The sequence below is a fragment of the Rutidosis leptorrhynchoides genome, chromosome 7 (assembly GCF_046630445.1).
Source record: "Rutidosis leptorrhynchoides isolate AG116_Rl617_1_P2 chromosome 7, CSIRO_AGI_Rlap_v1, whole genome shotgun sequence".
Classification (NCBI taxonomy): domain Eukaryota; kingdom Viridiplantae; phylum Streptophyta; class Magnoliopsida; order Asterales; family Asteraceae; genus Rutidosis; species Rutidosis leptorrhynchoides.
The window spans coordinates 338,235,949-338,258,083 of NC_092339.1; positions in this window are offsets into that span (position 1 = coordinate 338,235,949).

A 22,135-nucleotide genomic window follows, 5' to 3' on the forward strand; every position below is an offset into this window, starting at 1 on the left:
GACAGACAAGCATGGTTGTGGCATAGACGTCTTGGTCATCCGTCTGCTGGATATTTACGCATTTTATTTCCTAATTTATTTTCTTCAAATAAAAGTATTGAGTGTGAAACTTGTATTTTGGCCAAAAGCCATCAAAACTCGTTTAAAACTAGTAATACAAAGACCGAACGTCCTTTTGCTTTAGTTCACTCCGATGTATGGGGACCCGCAAGGGTTAATGGGGGACACAATTTTCGATATTTTCTTTTATTTATTGATGATTGTACTCGTATGACTTGGACATATTTTTTAACTAACAAATCCTTAGTATTTGATAAATTTACTATTTTTTCAAACATGATTCAAACACAATTCCAAAGTAAAATACAAGTTTTAAGATCCGATAATGGTGGTGAATTTGTCAACAGTCAAATGCAACTCTTTTGTGAAGAAAGGGGTATTATTCATCAAACCACGTGTCCACACACACCTCAACAAAATGGGGTGGCTGAAAGAAAAAATCGTATTTTACTAGAAATAACCCGTGCTTTAATGATTGAATCTAATGTTCCAAGATCTTTTTGGCCTGAAGCTCTTGCCACTGCAACTTATCTTGTAAATAGACTCCCAACTAGAGCTTTAGAACTTAAGAACCCTCTTGAGGCCTTGACTAAATTTTATAAACCGCCATCTAATCTCACCCTAAGACCTCGAATATTTGGGTGCACGGTGTTTGTTCACATTCCTAAAATCGAACGAACCAAATTAGATGCGTGTGCTGAAAAATGTGTTTTTGTGGGATACGGGGTAAATCAAAAGGGGTATAGATGCTATAGTCCAAAAAGGAAACACATGTACACTACAATGAATTGTGATTTTTTGGAAACTGAATACTTCTATACCCAACACACAAGTCAGGGGGAGACAGACTTTGGTGACGCTGTGAGTTGGCTAGATATTCCATCATCTGAAGAAGTGACTCATCATACCACTCCACAAAGTCCTCCTCCAATCAGTACTACGGTTAATGATCTTCCCGACCATACAGAGGTAAATACCGAATCTCCTGATATTACTAATCATGAAAATTTAGAGGAGATTTTACAGGAAAATACAGAGCAAGTATATCCTGAAAATGAAACACAACAACAAGAACCGGAACGATATGTTCTTCCTCCAAGAATCAACCGAGGAATTCCTCCCAGGAGATACTCTCCTGAGAGAACTGTATCAAAATCAAGATATCCAATGGCAAATATTGCTAGAGGAAATCTATCAAAAGAAGCAACAAAGTTCACTTCCGCATTATACTCTGAAGAAATTCTAACAACGGTTGAACAAGCTCTAAAATCAACATACTGGAGGAAAGCAATGGAAGATGAAATGGAGGCTCTCAAGGTAAATAATACTTGGAAAAAATGTGTTCTTCCAGAATCAAAGAAACCAGTAGGATGTCGATGGGTATTCACAATCAAACACAAAGCCGATGGATCTGTCGAAAGATATAAAGCACGGCTTGTTGCCAAAGGGTACACTCAAACCTATGGCGTTGATTACTCAGAAACTTTCTCACCGGTTGCAAAAATTGATACTATTAGAATCCTTTTCTCCGTTGCCGCAAACAAAGACTGGCCACTTCACCAATTTGATGTTAAAAATGCTTTCCTACATGGAGAACTCAAAGAAGAAGTCTATATGGAAGGTCCTCCCGGTTTCACATCAGAATTCAAAGAAAGGGAAGTTTGTCATCTTAAAAAATCTCTTTATGGTTTAAAACAATCCCCTCGGGCTTGGTTTGGGCGTTTTACTATTGCTATGAAAAATTACGGTTTTAAACAAAGTAATTCCGACCATACTTTATTTTTAAAAAAAAGAGGAAACCTTATCACGTGTCTCATTATTTATGTTGACGACATGATTATCACAGGAAATGATCAAGAGGAAATTACAAACTTAAAAGCTAACCTTTTTAAAGAATTTGAAATGAAAGATCTCGGAGGTCTTAAATACTTTCTGGGAATCGAAGTTTTACGTTCAAAAAGGGGAATTTTTATATGTCAAAAGAAATATATACTTGATCTTCTTGCAGAAACAGGAATGGTCGACTGCAAACCCGCGGATACTCCTATGATTCCAAACCTCAGGTTATATATAGAGGATGATGCCAAAGCAGCAGATCGAATTCAATACCAAAGGATCGTGGGAAAACTTATCTACCTAGCTCACACTCGTCCAGATATATCACATGCTGTTGGAGTTGTTAGTCAATTCATGCATCAACCACAACAACACCATATGGATGCAGTATGGAGGATTATCAAATATCTAAAAGGCACTGCAGAAGATGGAGTCCTGTTCGAGAAAAACAATCATCTAGAAGCACAAATATTCACCGATGCGGGTTACGGAGGAGAAAAGGGAGATAGAAAATCAACATCCGGATACTTTGCCTTTGTTGGAGGGAATTTGGTTACTTGGAGAAGCAAGAAACAAAAGGTTGTTGCCCTGTCTAGTGCTGAAGCTGAATTTCGGGGAATTTCACGAGGTGTAACCGAGGCTTTATGGATCAAGAAACTTTTGACGGAAATTGGTTTTCCTCCTAATACCTCGATCAAGATCATGTGTGACAACGAAGCGGCAATTGCAATTTCAGAAAATCCAGTTCAACACGATCGAACCAAACATATAGAAATTGACAGACACTTCATTAAAGAAAAATTAGAAGCCGAAATCATATCTTTACCTCACGTCCGATCAGAAGACCAACTAGCAGATATCTTAACCAAGTCCGTCAACGGAAGACTTTTCAAAGGAATACTCTCCAAGTTGAACATCGGAAACCCCACTATTCAACTTGCAGGGGAGTGTTAGAAATAAAAAGACAGCAAGATTAACTTTTACAAAAAGTGAAACATACCTTTATTTTTTCCATGATATTGTCATATAGCCGTTAGGCTATTCTCTGTATAAGTTTAGCTTTCATCTTCCAAATGTAAAAAATATATTTTTGAATACTCAAGCAAAATACAATTACAATTCTTATTTTAACAATATGGAAGTCAATCCCACATCTCGGTTTCTTTAATTACAGTTCAGATTCATTACCCAAATTCTGTGAGTATGTTACTGGTGTTCTGTCTTCCCGCAATAATGAAATAGATCTGTCGTCTATTAAACTTGAAATTCATGAAGTTAGCCAAGAGTGTGTTACAAAGATTTTGAACTATGCTTTTTCGCACAATGTCGAAAAGATGACTATTATATATAGGCACACAAATGATATCGACCTTCCTTTTTCTATTTTTATTTCTCAATCTCTTAGAGATCTCAGTTTGAGAGGGTGTAATTATTACATTAAGATCAAATCATCCTGGGACTTACTAGCTTTAACAACGTTGTGTCTTTCTTCTGTCAGGTTCAGTAATAGAAATCCTAATGAGTTTGATAAGTTTGGTGGTCTTTTATGTAAGTGTCCAAACTTAAAGAATCTTACCTTAAGTGACTGCGACATACATTGTTTGAATGGTGCAACCATTTCCCATTCTCAACTTTCTAATCTCACGCTTTTTGGTGGGCGTTGGAATTCTGTCGTTTATGTGGTAGCACCTCTCTTGAAGCATCTCACTGTTGTAGATTGCCAATGGGATCTTACGATTTCTGCACCCGAATTATCCTCATTGGTGTTTAAAAGTCCATATTATAGGAAGTTTTCTGCAGATGGTTTGTTTTCTTTGGAGAAAGTGAATTTCTATATTGACAATCCAAATTGGGATGTTTCTAAAATTATTGACGTGCTTCAACAGTTCGGCAATGCCAAATATCTTACGCTTGGATTGGAAATTATAGAGGTATTCGTTCTTTACTGTGTATACGTGATCTATCATTACTCTATTATGTTATACATGCATTTAGAAAAGGATTCTACCTTACTCATTCTTTTTTGTACGTAGGTGGTTTAAAATTGTATCGTATTTTTTGATGAAATAACATTTTCATTAATAATGATACTTAAATTCATAACATTTTCACTTCAATCATAACATTTTCATTAATACTGATACTTAAACTCATTCTCATGTATTTGAATATTTATGTTTGTATACATCATGTTCATTTTGTGTAAAAATTTTCAGGCTCTTGCATTAAATGTACAGCTACTTTCACATCTACCTTCTCCATTTTCTAAGTTAACGAGTCTCGAAATTTATCCATATAACGTATACTTGGAGGAGGAAGGACAAAAGAAAATAAACATGCCTACGGAAGTCAAAAAGTATATGTTAGATGGTTCTCCAAGTGCCACTGTCACGATATGCTCACGTGAGGTATTTTTACAATGAAGACTTATGACTATTGATAACGGAGATTATTATATTGTTCATTATAAACTATGATATCATGCAGGAGATGAAAGAATTGTGGAATGCAAATAGAGCACAACGAATTTTGACCGAGTTGCATATGCTTCTAAAGGAGGAGAAGATTAAATGTGAGACCAATAAAACTCATATTGATCAAACTAAATCACAAACGGAGCGCCACAAGGAGATTATGAATGAACAAGGGGAGACATATATTGATGAAGGGAAATTTGTCAAAGAGGAATTTTCACAGATCCAGAACTATTGGAATGATCTGTTTGAGCAGATGAAACAAGGGGGTGATAAGATTAATGACATTTTTTCATCATTTGATCTGGTTGAGGATATAATGAAAAAGCTTCCAGCATCAAAGAAGGATAAGATTCAAGAACGTTTTTCTAGCGTACGTGCAGAGGCCTGCATTGTTATGAAATTGATAACGAGAAGCAAGATTGAAATAGGGTATGCCTTCATGAACTTGCTATAGCATCACAACCCTCTTCATAGAAAACTTTAAGTTTCTGATTTCCAAATGCTCATAGTTTCTGTGTTTTTTTTTTTTTTTTAACTTTTACCCTGATTGCAACGAACGGAAATTGATTGTGTAAACTGGAATGCTAAAAGTTTTATGTTTCGTGTACTCAAGTATTCTGCAGCTCCTTAGATTAATGGAGTTTAAAATTTTAATATGTCAAAGTATGATCCTTAGATTAATGGTAGTTGTAAGCTACTATGTTGATGATTTCACTGTTTACCTCAACTTTCTAATCTCACGACTAATAATGGATATACGTATTATGTTTTTAATGTGGTAGTACCATACCTGAAGGATATCACTGTTATAATACTTTTTCATATTCTGTTTCACGTTAACCTGTGCCAAATTTACCCGTTTGGACCCTTTACCCAACTTTACCGACCTTCCCATTTTACACCTATAGGTCTCTAGAATGATATCATCCATAGTACATTCAAGAAGCAACCTTGAAGTAGGAGAACTAATCCCTTATTGCTCGTGTGGTATTTGGGAAGATGTAATACTCTTGGGCCTACTCGACCCGACCCAACCCAACCCAACCCGGCCATTTGATTCATACATGTATTTGCTTGCATGTTTTTTTTTTCTTAAACACCGTTTCACCCATTGTTAGAATAAGAGATTATGTACATTTTATGATGTGAATAATGTTCGTTGTTCCTCGTAACAAGGGGAGTATACTATGAAAGGCGATAAATACTCCCCTTATCCAGTTAGACAATACTAAGAACACAATTCACTATAGCCTCACATAGTATACTCCATATTAAACACATATCCCATTATTAACCCCCCACCCCCCAAAGGTACATCTCGCGCCTATGGGCCACTATAACTATCCAAGAATACACTCGAAACTGGAAGGAGAACCTGAGATCTGATGCGAACAATTAGTCGAAGGAGCGGAGTTTAGAGCCTTGACTTTCTATATTAGTCAAGCGCACTCACTCTAACGGCGTACCTTCTAAACACAATTTAAACGCATAAATTCATCATATATATAAATACCCTCACACATTTTATCACAATAGCCTCCTCAACAGATAGTTCTTTAAACTTATATATTATAGACCTAAGCTAAAGCTAACATTAAAGGAAGCCGTGGAATTGTGTAATACATCATGCACAAGTTTATTTATACAATTACACAGTTCTCGTGTTGATCTTCATCTGATTCTTTCACATATTCATATATGATTTTGATCTTACACTTACATCATCATCATCATTCACAGTACAATTTCTATTGATCTCACGAGTGTTACTATTGAATTAACAAGATATAGCACAAATTAATATAATAACACATATTACACCACCCATTTGATCGGATGGATAATTTTGCCAAAATTTCCAACCAGTTTCAGTCTCCATAGTTGATCTAGGAAGAACTGAGATTGATTTAAGATCTTACAGTGCAAATTAAGTGAAATCCGAATTTCCGGTGTTGTTACACCCGTTATCAGATTCACAGATTGTGATTTTAGCCTTTCATAAAGCTAAAATTTCAAGATTCTTGTATAGGCAGCATGCAATGATTGTTTGTTATGTACATAATGATCAATATTCAATATCAATATTGTTGTTAAAAGAAATGCCTTAGGTATTTTTGTAGACGCTGGGAGAGGACCTTAAATCAACCTAACACGATCTAGAGGCGGAAAAACACTAGAACGAGCTTAAACGAATATCTATGGGTTTTCGGTTTTGTACGAGTCAAACCAAGATTAGATCTTGATAAACACGAAGCCTAGACTGACATTCTGTGGTATTTGGACATGAAGATTGGAGTGAGACCGGACATGGAACTGTTTGTGTGTGTAAAGTGTATTGAGTGATTAACCAAATTAGTGGAAATTAACTTGGCTTAAATATCCCAGATCTTTTGTCGGTCGACTGTGGTTGACAGTCGGTCGACTGACTATGTCAGTCGGCCGACTGTCGAGTAACATTACACATTACATTTAAACGTTTACAAATATATAAAGTAACAAATCGACAATCAACGTTTAACAATATTACAGGTTACTACATGATCGAATAAAACATTAAAGTTCATGGAACTAGGGATTACAAAATATGCACTAACAATTTTCACCCATGAAGATTGTGCACCTCTTCTTTTTTGAACCCCGTCTTTTGTATTTGAAAAAAAAAATACTACTCCTGCGTGTTATATAAGTAGAGGAAGTCATCCCATATTAAATGAGAAAAGACATGAAAGAATCATGTGTTTGTAAATACTTAGATTCTAAATGGGAATTGATTCTTAAACTACCATTTTTAGCCATACATCACTAACCGTGCATTATGGTGTTGTACAGTACAATACTTTAAAATATTTGGTAGTGTATGGCTAAAAAGTGATGGTGTACAAATCATCACTCATTCTAAATAGTACTTTATGTGAATCAACTAGCATTTAGACTTATGTTAATTAAAGTTTAATTCATGGTTAAATGGTATATAGATCTAAGTTCAAAAAATAATCATACAAATCTAAGTTAAATTTCAAAAATATAAGTTTGTATATAATCTAGGTATATAGCTCGTTCGACACAATAAGCTCGTTCACCTCGAATAATAAAACGAGTTTCCAAACAATTTAAGTCGAATTCTAGTTTTTAAAGCTCGATTCGATTAATTTTTAATCGATCCGATTCAAGTAGGAAGAGTTGTAACACCTCAAACTTTAAAAGGTATTTAATGAATTATGAATATGAATTGTATTATAAGTGTCTTAACTTACTAGATGTAATGTTATGAAAAGGACTTGGGTTGCAAAGAAATAGGACTCTGTGTGTAAGGAAATTGATGGGCAGGGTAGAATGTGTAAACGTGGCTAAATATAAAAATACCCAAATCAATTTTTTTACCTCCGTTGGTCCTTAAGTTATATACGAAATTGCAATTTGAATTCCTCAAGTTTTTAATTGAATTTTCGAGTCCTTTTAATTGCATAATTTGGCAATCCTAGTCCCTCCGTCTACCTGCCGTCTAAATTGGTTGTTAACCCTTAACATGTGACATGCATGTGAGGGTAAAATCGTCTTTTTACTCTTTTCTTCGACTTTTTTGCTCTGTTGGTCCTTCATTTATACATAAAATTGCAATCCGAGTCCCTCACGTTTTTAGTTCGACTTTTTATCCCTTTCTTTCATATACTTCATCTTCTTCCTTTACAATTAATTCATGAATCCATATATCATTCACATAATTATATTTAGCATCCAAATATCCCTCACTTCAGATGATCAAATCTAAGCAATTGCATCAATTTAAATTTTAAATAAATGCTAAAACAAAAACGCATTTGTTGAAACAGAAAAAAAAAATTAATCATAGTCGAGAAATTGGATCAGAAACCCATTTGTTCACTTCGATGATCAGATCCGGTGAGTGGTTGTGGCTGTTGAACCACCGCCGTCGTTGATGCGCCAGTAGCACCACCACCACCATCAATTGATGAATGGTATTCCTTTTAACAAACCTCCTTATCTTTAATTCATACTCGTCTAGTCATCATTATCATTTAAACCTCTTGTGTAAACCAAATCAAAAAACAAACTCAAACAATAATTATCAACCTTGAACGATGTAATCAAATCATAAATAAAATCATGAAAGCTTGAGATCGAACCAAAATAACAGATCAGCAAAATCCACTCTTTTGCACCAAGTTAACCCCAATTTGGTCCAGTAATGGGTCGTTCCAATTTTGATTTCATCTTGTTTTTAAATTTATATATATAAAGTAGATAAATAAAATTAAAAAAATATGGAGTATATTAAATTAAAGAAAAGTAAATATAATTATATTATAAGAATTTTTATAGTAAATATAATTATAATTATATTATAAAATTATAAATTAAAAATAAATAAATTAAAAGAATTTGTTGCGCCATTAGTCCCTCGTATTATGACTTAAGGGATCACCGTAGCTAAGCATTTTAAAAACGAGGGACCAACAGATCAAAAAAGAGGCAGAAATAAAATAATAAGACGAAAATGTTTATCACGTGTTAATTATGTGACGGCACTTAACGGCTAATTTAGACGGTAGACGGAGGGACGCAGATTGCCAAATTATGCAATTAAAAGGACTCGAAAATCTAATTAAAAACTTGAGGAGACTCTGATTGTAATTTCGTGTAAAACTTAAGGACCAACGGAGCAAAAAGGTCCAAATGTTTTTCTCATTTCCATCCCCAAATGCAGAAAATTAGATAAAGAAGCTTGTGTGTGCGAGAGTTGGTGATTTGGAGAGAAAGATGAAGAAGTCTTGAATCTTTCACATGCAATTATATGTAGGTGCGTAATCACCATTATTAATACTTGTTAGTACCGTTGGAACCCTAAATTATGTTGGGTTTTAATGAGTTTTACAAATATGAGGAATATTATAGTACAAGCCCAAAGCCCAACAATTTGGCCCATATGCAAGTTTGACTTGGTCTTGCATATTAGGGCATATACATACTCAAGTTGCAGCCACTTTGTTCAATAAGAGAGATCAGAGAGATCAAGAAAAAGTGTGAGATATTCCATTCCCGGTTTTGAAAACAGCAGGTCATAACAGAGACGATCCCCGGAGATCTAACCGTTGGATCTTCATCAAATTTGGGCTGTGTCTTCCTGACATCAGTGCCAAGGTTTTCAACCATTGAATTCTCCTAAAGAGGCCTGTAGCTCGTGTTCTCGCTGCTGGAACAGAGGGCAGTTTATTGGGTGAATCATTCATCTTTTGTCTTTAATTTCTTCATATACTTGTTGATTATTGTTGTTCAAGAGTATGATGATGTTGTATACCTCTATTTGATCTAGAAAAGGATTATTGTATTGCTCTCCTTGTTGATGATAGTGGAATTTAAGTGGCTTACGAGTCCCGTGGTTTTTACTCTCGATTTTGAGGGGTTTTCCACGTAAAAGTCTCGTGTGTATTGTGTGTGCTTTGTTATTTCGTATTTGCTGATTTGGGACAGAATTGGGGCTGATTTGTGGTGATTGTGGTATACCTTATTTGTTAGTTTCCTCACGGGTTCATACGGGTCGGGAAATGCTTGTCAAACGGGTTTGTTTCCGCTTTGTAGTTTGCCCGTTGTGACCATTTTCCCATCAAATTGGTATCTAGAGCTAGGTTATTTGATTTGACTTGTGTGAAAGATGGAAGCTAATACAAGTAAGATGATTAGTTTAAATGGTTCAAATTATCATGTTTGGAAAGGCAAGATGGAGGATCTTCTTTATGTAAAAGATTATTATTTGCCTGTTTTTACTGAGGATAAACCTGAGGAAAAATCTGATGCTCAATGGAAAATTTTGCATAGACAAGTATGTGGGTATATTCGGCAGTGGGTTGATGATAATGTAGTGAACCATATTACTGGGGAGACTGATGCTAAAGCCTTATGGAAAAAGCTTGAGCAGTTATATGAACGAAAGACTGGGAATAACAAGTTGTTCTTAATTAAGCAGATGATGGCTTTGAAGTACCATGATGGGACTCCTATTACAGATCACCTAAATGCATATCAGGGTATTATAAATCAGCTTGCAGGTATGGGTATCAAGTTTGAGGATGAGATTCAGGGTCTCTGGTTACTTGGTACATTACCGGACTCTTGGGAGACTTTTAGGACATCTTTGTCCAACTCTACACTGAATGGTACTATTACTATGGAATTGGCTAAGGGTAGTATTTTGAATGAAGAGATGAGAAGAAAGTCACAAGGTTCCTCTTCACAGTCAGATATCTTGGTCACAGAAATGCGGGGGAGAAGTCATAGTAGAGGTCAGGGTAAAAGAGGCAATCATCGTAGCAGCTCACGCAAAGGCAAATTTGCTAATGTTGAGTGTTATAATTGTCATGAAAAGGGGCACACAAAGTGGTATTGTCCAAAGTTGAAGAATGAGAAGAAAAAGGCATATGACAAGAATAAACAAAAGAAAAGTGATGGTGGTGATGATGATAAGGTTGAAGTTAACGCTATCACAGATGAGTTCTTTGTTTGTATTGATTATGATATGATCAATCTTACTCATGATGACACGAGTTGGATTGTTGATAGTGGTGCTACATGTCATGTTGCAATTTGTAGAGATCACTTCTCATCTTACACTCCAGGTGACTATGGATTTGCTAGGATGGGTAATACCGGGTTATCAAAGATCGTTGGTATTGGAGATGTTTGTTTGAAATTTGACACGGGAATGGAGTTAGTTTTGCATAATGTAAAACATGTTCCGGATATGAGACTTAATGTTATTTCAACAGGCATTCTTGATGATGATGGTTATTATAACGGTTTTGGTAATGGTATTTGGAAACTAACACTTGGTTCTATGATAGTGGGAAGAGGCAAGAAAGACTCAAGATTATACATCACGCGTCCGAAGATCATCCAGAACATTGTTAACGCAGTGGACAATGTTGATTCTACTGAGTTGTGGCATAAAAGACTTGGCCACATGAGTGAAAAGGGGATGTCTATCTTGTTTAAGAAGAATGTGTTGTCGGGTGTTAGTGATATTAATTTGAGTAAGTGTTCTCACTGTTTGGCAGGGAAACAGACCAGAGTTGAGTTTAAGAGTCATTCTCCTTTTCGAATGGAGAACATACTTGATCTAGTTTATTCGGATGTTTGTGGGCCTATGAAGACTAGGACACTTGGTGGATGTTCCTACTTTGTTACATTCATCGATGATCATTCCAGGAAGGTGTGGGTTTATACCTTAAAGTCAAAGGATCAAGTATTTGAAAAGTTTAAGGAATTTCATACACTAGTTGAAAGGCAAACGGGGAAGAAACTCAAGTGTATTCGGACTGATAATGGCGGTGAATACATTGGCAGATTTGATGCTTATTGTAAGGAGAATGGTATTCGACATCAAAAGACTCCACCAAAGACACCTCAGTTGAATGGCTTAGCAGAGAGGATGAACAGAACTTTGGTTGAGAGAGTTAGATGTTTGCTTTCACATGCAGGGTTGTCCGATTCCTTTTGGGGTGAGGCTTTAAATACGGCAGTTCATATTATTAATCTAACCCCTTGTGTTCCTTTGCATTTTGATGTTCCTAACAGGGTTTGGAGCGGCAAAGATGTTTCTTACCGTCATTTACGAGTTTTTGGATGTAAAGCTTTTGTTCATGTTCCCAAAGATGAGAGGTCAAAGCTTGATATGAAGACTAAGCCATGTGTATTCCTCGGCTATGGTGAAGATGATTTTGGGTACAGGTTATATGATCCAGTTCAGAAGAAACTTGTACGAAGTCGAGATGTTGTTTTTACAGAAGATCAGATGTTAAAAGATGTTGAGAAGACAGATTCAGTTCCTCAACCTAGTAATGATCTTGTTGATTTGGATCCAGTTACTCCACAACATGTTGGAGATGATGTTCAGAATGATGAACATGGTACTGATGTTGGTGATGCTCCGGAGCAGGTAGAGATTCCAGTACCAGATGTGCCCCCATTTGTCCCACTTAGGCGGTCTACCCGAGACCGTCATCCTTCTGTTAGATATTCTGCTGATGAGTATGTATTAGTTACTGATGGGGGAGAGCCAGAATGTTATTTAGAAGCAATGAAAGATGAGCATAAGAAAGAGTGGGGTGAAGCTATGCAAGATGAGATGAATTCTTTGCATGAGAACAATACTTATGAGCTGGTGAAGTTACCTAAAGGCAAGAGAGCTTTGAGAAACAAATGGGTATTCAAAGTGAAGCCTGATGAGCTTACTTCACAACCAAGGTACAAAGCTAGGTTAGTTGTTAAAGGATTTAGCCAGAAAAGAGGTATTGATTTTGATGAGATTTTCTCTCCGGTCGTGAAGATGGGATCTATTCGAGTGGTTCTTGGGTTAGCTGCTAGTCTTGATCTTGAGGTTGAACAGATGGATGTCAATACTGCTTTTCTTCACGGTGATTTGGATAAGGAAATCTACATGATGCAACCTGAAGGTTTTCGGGTTAAAGGTAAAGAAAATTATGTTTGTAGACTTCAGAAAAGTCTATATAGGTTGAAGCAAGCACCGAGACAGTGGTATAAGAAGTTTGAGTCGGTTATAGGAAAGCAAGGCTACCGAAAGACAACTTCAGATCATTGTGTTTTCTTTCAGAGATTTGGTGATGATGATTTCATTATATTGTTGTTATACGTTGATGATATGTTGATTGTTGGTAAAAATATGAAAAGAATTGCGCAGTTGAAGCGAGAATTGAGCAAGTCTTTTGCTATGAAAGACTTAGGACCAGCAAAACAGATTCTTGGCATTCGGATTTCTAGAGATAGAGGTGCTAAGACGTTACATATATCACAAGAGCAATACATTGAAAAGGTGCTAAGTAGATTCAATATGAAGAATGCTAAAGTGGTTAGTTCCCCTCTTACAAACAACTTTAAGCTAACAGAAAGAGATTGTCCTACTTCAAAGGAGGATGTTGAGGAGATGGATAAAGTTCCATATGCTTCAGCGGTTGGTAGCTTGATGTATGCTATGGTGTGTACTAGGCCTGATATAGCTCATGCGGTAGGTGTTGTTAGTCGGTTTATGTCAAATTCGGGTAAGAAGCATTGGAAAGCAGTTAAATGGATCATGAGATACTTACGAGGTACTTCAAAGTTGGGTATCACATTTGGAAATGGAGAACCGATGCTTGTTGGTTATACAGACTCAGATATGGCAGGAAACAAAGATAACATGAAATCCACTTCTGGATATTTGATGACTTTCGCAGGGGGAGCAGTTTCATGGCAATCAAGATTGCAAAAGTGTGTTGCCTTATCTACGACCGAGGCTGAGTATATGGCCGCAACAGAAGCGTGCAAAGAACTTTTGTGGATGAAAAGATTTTTACAAGACCTTGGGTTTAAGCAATCAAGATATGCGGTTCTTTGTGACAATGAGAGTGCGATTCACTTGGCTAGAAACTCTATGTTTCATAAGCGGACAAAACATATTGATGTGCGGTATCATTGGATTAGAGAATGTCTTGAAGATGGGTTGTTTGAACTTGATAAAGTTCATACTGATGATAATGGTTCCGATATGCTCACGAAGGCTTTGGCGAGTGAGAAGCTCAAGATATGTTGCTCGATCGCCGGGATGGCGATCCTTCCTCATAATTGAAAAGGGGGAGATTTGTTGGGTTTTAATGAGTTTTACAAATATGAGGAATATTATAGTACAAGCCCAAAGCCCAAAAATTTGGCCCATATGCAAGTTTGACTTGGTCTTGCATATTAGGGCATATACATACTCAAGTTGCAGCCACTTTGTTCAATAAGAGAGATCAAGAAAAAGTGTGAGATATTCCATTCCCGATTTTGAAAACAGCAGGTCATAACAGAGACGATCCCCGGAGATCTAACCGTTGGATCTTCATCAAATTTGGGCTGTGTCTTCCTGACATCAGTGCCAAGGTTTTCAACCGTTGAATTCGCCTAAAGAGGCCTGTAGCTTGTGTTCTCGCTGCTGGAACAGAGGGCAGTTTATTGGGTGAATCATTCATCTTTTGTCTTTAATTTCTTCATATACTTGTTGATTATTGTTGTTCAAGAGTATGATGATGTTGTATACCTCTATTTGATCTAGAGAAGGATTATTGTATTGCTCTCCTTGTTGATGATAGTGGAATTTAAGTGGCTTACGAGTCCCGTGATTTTTACTCTCGATTTTGAGGGGTTTTCCACGTAAAAGTCTCGTGTGTATTGTGTGTGCTTTGTTATTTCGTATTTGCTGATTTGGGACAGAATTGGGGCTGATTTGTGGTGATTGTGGTATACCTTATTTGTTAGTTTCCTCACGGGTTCATACGGGTCGGGAAATGCTTGTCAAACGGGTTTGTTTACGCTTTGTAGTTTGCCCGTTGTGACCATTTTCCCATCAAATTATTCACCTTCCATCTTAAATTGAAGATTTTGGAGGTTTTATAAACCCTAGAAGTATGAACTCGTATACTTTTAAATTCGAAATTTGTTGTTTTGATTCTTGTTTATAAATGGGATTAAAGTTGGTAGATGCTTAAAACTCCAAATCTCTTACTTGTGGGCTTGAATTTCTCAAAGGAAAGGGAGCTTACAAGCACTTTGAATGGGTTAGCTAGATGTTGAGTTTTGGCTAATAAAGTAGAGTAAAATGAACCTAAATTCATCTTTTATGATGATTTTTACACAAGGAAAGTTAAGTAAATTATTCGATTACTAATAAAAATCGTAATATTAACTAAACAATAAGAATTTAGAAGAATTTCTAATAATTGGTGAAAATTGTTGGTTCTTATCATTTTGTGACTAGCCAAAAATTGTTATGTGTGTCAAAAGGAATAAATCTGATGTAGGGAGATGATCTTGAAGGATCATGTGTTGTTGTGATGAGCCAAGAAATGTATATGTAATGAATGTATGTTTACATAGGTTAGCTATTGATTGGAAATTTGTCTTGTAGCTTTTGTGTGCTCGGAATCGACTGTTGCTTGGAATTGAGGTGAGTTCAAACTTGTACGATTATATATGTATGTGTATGCTTATGTGATTTATGTTGGCATATTTACCTCTGGGGATTTCCCTTGTGAGTTATGCTTTGCATCTTCGCCCGTAGGGGGTGGCCATGTGATTTCTGTTTGGCGTCTTCGTCTGTAGGGCTGGCCTTATGATTGATGTTTGGTTCTTCGCCCGTAGGGCTGGCCATTGGTTGATGATTTGTTGATGTAGATGATATGCTTATATGTATGTATATGTATTGTACTTGATGTTCTCACTAGGGAATCGCGTATCCGTTGTTGTTAAATATTGTATATTTTCAAATATGGATAAGGGTAAAGGTACTATGGATGACTAGTTGGCATGTTGTTTAAAGACTAAACTAGCAAGAGTAGGAGCTTTTGTGGAATTTAGGGTTCCCGATGAATCATGCTATGATACCATGATGTTTTAGGTCGAGTCAAATAGTGTTGTTTTAAATAATCGTATGTTGAATTGTTGTTTGTTAAACACTAAGTTTCTAATTTGGTTTAAAGGAATTGGTATTTTGTTTGGAAACAAGATGTATGTAACATCGTGTTTAATGAACTTGGTTTCGGGTAAGAACTGACCCGTGTGTGTCGTTTGAGTATAAAAGTAGACCAGAAATAGTTCCTAGCGTGTTTCTGGCCGTACCTAGGATGTACTCGCAGGGTAAAATACTTGAATTGGACCGTACCTAGGATGTACTCACAGGGTAAAATACTTAAAGTTGGGCAGAATGAGGTCCAAAAAAATCTACCTACCGACACGGTTTTAAAAAACGGTCGAGGCGTACGCCTCGAGGCGCGCCTCAATACAATTTTGGAATATATAGTTTTGGAATGTACACCTCAATTCTTGAAAAAAACGTACGCCTCAGATGGTGAGGCGGTTCGATTTTTGGCTGAGGCGGTTCGATTGATGAGGCGTGCGCCTCATGTTTCAAGAAGAAAAGATGAAGAAAGAAGGGAAGAAGGCTGGAGAAGATGAAGAAGCACGTTGATTTTATGGTTATCATTGTAGGTAATTATCAAGTTGAAGATGAGAAGATGAAGAAGCACGTTGATTTTAGATCTGATCTGGATCTGGAAGATATCAAGTTGATTTATTTATTTATATTTTAATTTTTTTATATATTATCAAATGACAATAACAGTCCCTGGACTTTTACTAAACTTAAATAACAAAAACAAACTTGATGATCACTCTTGAACCTTTAATAAAATGACAATAACAGTCCCTGTTCGCCTCGAACGTACGCCTCGGTTCGCCTAGAGGCGTACGCCTCGCCTCACCTCACAAAGGGAAATCGCCTCGAGGCGTGTTTCCGTTTTTTTAAACCTTGCCCGCCGGGTAAGATGTGTACCCACCGGGTGATTTTTGGGCAGAATGAAGTCAAAAAGGATCTACCTGACGGGTAAGTTGTGTACCTATCGGGTAAAGTTTTTTTTATTTTTAGTTTATTTTAATTTAAATAAGGTTGTTTCATGCGTCCCATTTTATGGGTTGGCAAAAGCGTCAGAACCCTTGTTTTTTCAGTCGGCTGAAAGTGTTGCGGGGGTGCTAAGCTTAGATGCAAGATCTCCCCTAACCTTTCCGTTTTGTTAGTTGATAGTATCCCGCTGTTGGATTCCAAGGTCTCGTATTAGCAAACATGGTCTGTTCGGATATGTGTTGTCTTGGTACTGATTTTGGATAGCTACAACAACATTCGAAGAGTGCTCGATCACAGGAGTTCACTTTGGTATCTCCCTTTTCGGATCTTGTGTCTTTTCATAGATTCGTTTGGCTGGAAATAATTAGCATTTCGGTGACATATGTTTCAAAAGAAAGTGCCTCGGAAGTTGGCGAGGTGTTGGCGGTGGCAAAGTCGTCAACAACCCTAGGTAGTGTAGGCTCTCTCTTAGATTTATTAAATCATCAAATGCGAAACACATTCATGATTCAGTTGAAGATTTGAAGTTGACATGGAGGATTCGATTTGCTCGATTTGCAATGTTTGGGTTTCTGAGGTTACCGATCTAAATTGTTTGAATCAGGTTCTTTTTGAGGCCTTCGGCCGTTAACTTTTGGTTTCCACTAATCTTTTTGTGATGTTTGGTGGCCCGGTGGAAGCGATTATCGGTTAATTTGCCTCTTTTGTTCATGTGTTTGTTAATTTGCCTATTTGTTTGTTTGGTTTGTATTTTGTTCCTGTGGGTTGGTTTTAGAGTTGTTTGTTTTATGTTTTGCTCGGTTTACATTTGTATCCTTATTGTTTATGGGGTCAGTTTTTGGTTTTATTCCTTTGACCGATTAGGCAAAGCTCGGTTTAGTTAGCTTTACTGTTATCGAGCAAGACTTGATGTCAAGTTGTATTGTTGTTGGTATTTTCCACGACCTAATACCTAACGATTAAATAATTGTTGTAAATGTGACTTTATTTAAGGATTTTTCTAACATAAATATAATGTGTACCTCATAACTTGTTGTAAATTTAGTGTAATTTTGGGTTTTAATCTACACTTGTAAATGGGTTTGGAGGTACGGAGTGTACATCCATTAAGTGATAGATTACCCGAAACCAAAAGTGGTTTTCCATTATTTACTATCATGACTTGGTCTACCTGAAATTTGACTAAGTGTTTTCAGTACTAAGTTTTCTTAGTAAGCTGAAATTTGGCTAAGTGTTTTGTGCTGGTTGTTCTGCATTGCTGGTCCTTGTGCTGGTTGTTCTGCATTGCTGGTCCTTGTGCTGGTTGTTCTGCATTGCTGGTCCCTGTGCTAGTTGTTCTGCGCAGCTGGTCCCTGTGCTGGTTGTTTTGCGCAGCTGGTCCCTGTGCTGGTTGTTCTGCGCAGCTGGTCCCTGTGCTGGTTGTTCTGCGCAGCTGGTCCTGTTTGCTGGTTCCTCTGCGCTGCTGGTCCTGTATGCTGACTTTTGCGCTGCTGGTCCTGTATGCTGACTTTTGCGCTGCTGGTCCTGTTTGCTGATTTTTGCGCTGCTGGTCCTTTTGCAGTGCTGGTTCTTAAGAGACAGCAGTAAGAAAACACTTAACACAATTTTGAGTGATTACGGAAGAATTATTCTTGCACCCACTTTTGCTTTAGTGGTTGAAGGAATAATACTTGTTTATTATAAAGTGATCACTCATTCTTTGATAGTTGTAAAATATAATATTTGTTTATTGTAAAAGTAACAACTTTTACTTTAATGATGGAAGTGATAATATTTGTTTATAGAAATATTCTTCCTGTAACCACTTTTGAATATTATAGAAGATACTTTTATTAATCAATCGGCCAATTGATTTTAATAAAAGACTCTTTCATGATTAAGGGTGTATATAAATATATTAACCAATATGCAAGAGAAAAATACACAAGTTACGAACACCAAAATATTCTTCTGCAAAAGGAATTCTTGTTTCTGCCAAAACAAGAATTTAATCTCTGTCTTATCCCAAAGTGATATTCGTGTAACCCAGGCTATAAGGGTCGAATAATTACTTTCGGAAAGTGATACCACGATTCAGTGATTTATCCGGCTATCGATTATTTTACCCTACACGAAAAAATTTAATAAAACCTCCAACAATCGAAAGTAATTACTCGTTATAATCGATGGCGGCTACGATGAAACACATGACGGCGAATTTCTCCAAACTTGATAAGTTTGAGGGAATTGATTTTAGGAGATGGCAAAAGAAGATGCACTTCTTTCTGAGCAGCATGAGTGTGGTGTACGTACTCAGCACACCAATTCCTGAAGATCATGGTGATGATGCCACTATTGAACAAATTCGGAAAAGGTGCAAGTGGGAAAACGACGACTACATCGCTAGAGGTTTAATCCTCAATGGTATGGCTGATTCCCTTTTTGATATTTACCTAAATGTTGAATCTTCTAAAGAACTATGGGACTGTTTAGAAACCAAGTATATGTCTGAGGATGCTTCTAGTAAAAAGTTCCTTGTGAGTAATTTTAATAATTACAAGATGGTCGATTCTAGACCGGTCTTGGAACAATACAATGAGCTCATTCGTATACTTGGTCAATTCACACAACATAAGATGAACATGGATGAGTCTATTCAAGTCTCAAGCATAATTGATAAACTACCTCCATCTTGGAAAGAATTTAAACATTCTTTGAAACATAAGAAGGAGGAGTTAACTCTTGTTGAGTTGGGTAGTCATCTGCGTATTGAGGAATCCCTCAGGTTGCAGGATAATGACAAGCCAAAGAGCAACGAAGTTGCTGGTACGTCTGTTGTCAATATGGTGGAACATAAAAAGTTCACTAGTAATAATGACAAAAAGGGCAAACGTAAACATCAAGGTTATAACAAGGCTAATCCGAACAAGAAGTCTAAATTGACTTGTTGGAAGTGTGGTAAAACTGGACACATGAAAAAGGATTGCAAGGTTATTTTTGGTAATAATAATGCCAAAGGATCTAGCACAAGCGGTTCGAGAAATGGTTTAAACAACCACAACTCGAAAGGTCAGAATATATTTAATAATTCAAACGAGAATTATTATGTTTCATATATATCTGAGGCTTATTTTGTGCAGGATGATGATGTCGCGTGGTGGGTTGACTCGGGAGCCACCACCCATGTATGCAAGGATAGATTTTGGTTCAAGACTTACGAGTCCGTGACTGATGGATCAATTCTTCATATGGGAAATGAGTCAACAGCCTCTGTTCATGGACGTGGAAGTGTGGATTTGTGTTTTAGTTCTGGAAAAACTATTTGTTTGTTTGATGTTTTGCATGTACCACAAATAAGAAAAAATTTGGTTTCCAGTAGTGTGTTAAATTGTTGTGGTTATAAACAAGTGATTGAATCTGATAAGTTTGTTTTGTCAAAACATGGTATGTTTGTTGGTTTTGGTTATTTATGCAATAGAATGTTTAGACTTAACATTAATCACTTGAATGTTAATTTTGCTTTTATATCTACTTCTAGTATAAATAATTCTACACTTTGGCATGCTAGACTAGGACATATACACTTTAAAAGAATGCAAGATATGTCTAAAGATGGATTAATACCGGCTTTTGACATGAACAATGAAAAGTGTAAAACGTGTATGTTAACAAAGATCACTAAGAAACCATTTCAAAATGTACATCGTGATACTGAAATTTTGGAATTAATACATAGTGATTTATGTGATTTGCATGCTACTCCTACTTTAGGGAACAAGAAATATTTTGTGACTTTTATTGATGATGCTTCTAGATTTTGCTATGTTTATTTGTTACATACTAAGGATGAAGCATTAGATAAATTTAAAATATTTAAAACTGAAGTAGAATTACAACAAAAGGCTTTGATTAAAAGACTTAGAACAGATAGGGGAGGTGAATACATTGACCAATCGTATTTCCAATCCGTTGGTATTATCCATGAGACCACAGCTCCTTATACTCCACAACAAAATGGTATATCTGAAAGGAAGAATAGGGTCCTTAAGGAAATGGTTAATTCCATGTTATCCTATTCGGGTTTAAGTGAAGGATTTTGGGGGGAAGCTTTGTTAACAGCTTGTTATTTGCTTAATAGAGTTCCTAACAAAAGAAACAAGATTACACCTTATGAACTTTGGAATAAAAGGAAACCTAACTTGAATTATCTTTGGGTATGGGGCTGTAGGGCGGTTGTATGACTACCTGATCCCAAGAAGAAAAGTTTAGGTGAAAGAGGTATAGATTGCATATTTGTTGGATATGTTGAACATTCCAAGGCATATAGGTTCTATGTAATAGAGCCTAATGAGTTTGTCTCAATCAATTCTGTGATTGATTCAAGGGATGCAATCTTTGATGAAAATCGATTTTCATCTATACCTAGACCAAAGGATATGATTCCAAGTAACAATGGAATCAATAAGGATTGTAATGATGAAGTCTCTGAAAAGACTGTTGATCAGTCACTTGAGCTTCGAAAAAGCAAAAGAAAAAGGAAACCTAAATCATTTGGACCAGATTTTCAACTATACTTAGTTGAAGGTTCTAGGGATGATGTTTCTACCCAATATTCGTATTGTTTCAATGTTGATGATGATCCTAAAACATATGATGAAGCAATGAGGTCTCAGGATGTTGCATTCTGAAAAGAGGCAATTAATGATGAGATAGATTCTATCATGGGCAATAACACTTGGGTGTTAGCTGATCTACCTCCTGGTTGCAAACCTTTGGGTTGTAAATGGATTTTCAAAAAGAAGATGAAGGTGGATGGAACTATTGAAAAGTTCAAGGCAAGGTTAGTCATTCAAGGCTTTAGACAAAAGTCTGGAATTGACTATTTTGATACTTATGCTCCCGTGGCACGTATCACTACCATTAGACTGCTGATTGCTTTGGCTACGATTCACAATCTAGTTATTCACCAGATGGATGTGAAGACAGCATTCTTGAATGGTGAATTGGATGAGGAGGTTTATATGAACCAACCTCAGGGCTTTGTCATGCCAGGAAATGAAGGCAAGGTGTGCAAACTTGTGAAATCCTTATATGGTTTGAAACAAGCACCTAAGCAATGGCATCAAAAGTTTGATGAAGTGATTTTATCTAGTGGTTTTAAATTAAACCAAGCAGATAAATGTGTATATAGTAAATTTGATGATTCTAGTAAAGGAGTTATAATTTGTCTATATGTTGATGACATGTTAATCTTTGGGACTGACCAAAGTCAGGTTGATTTAACAAAAGAATTTTTGTCATCAAAATTCTCCATGAAAGATATGGGGGAGGCTGACGT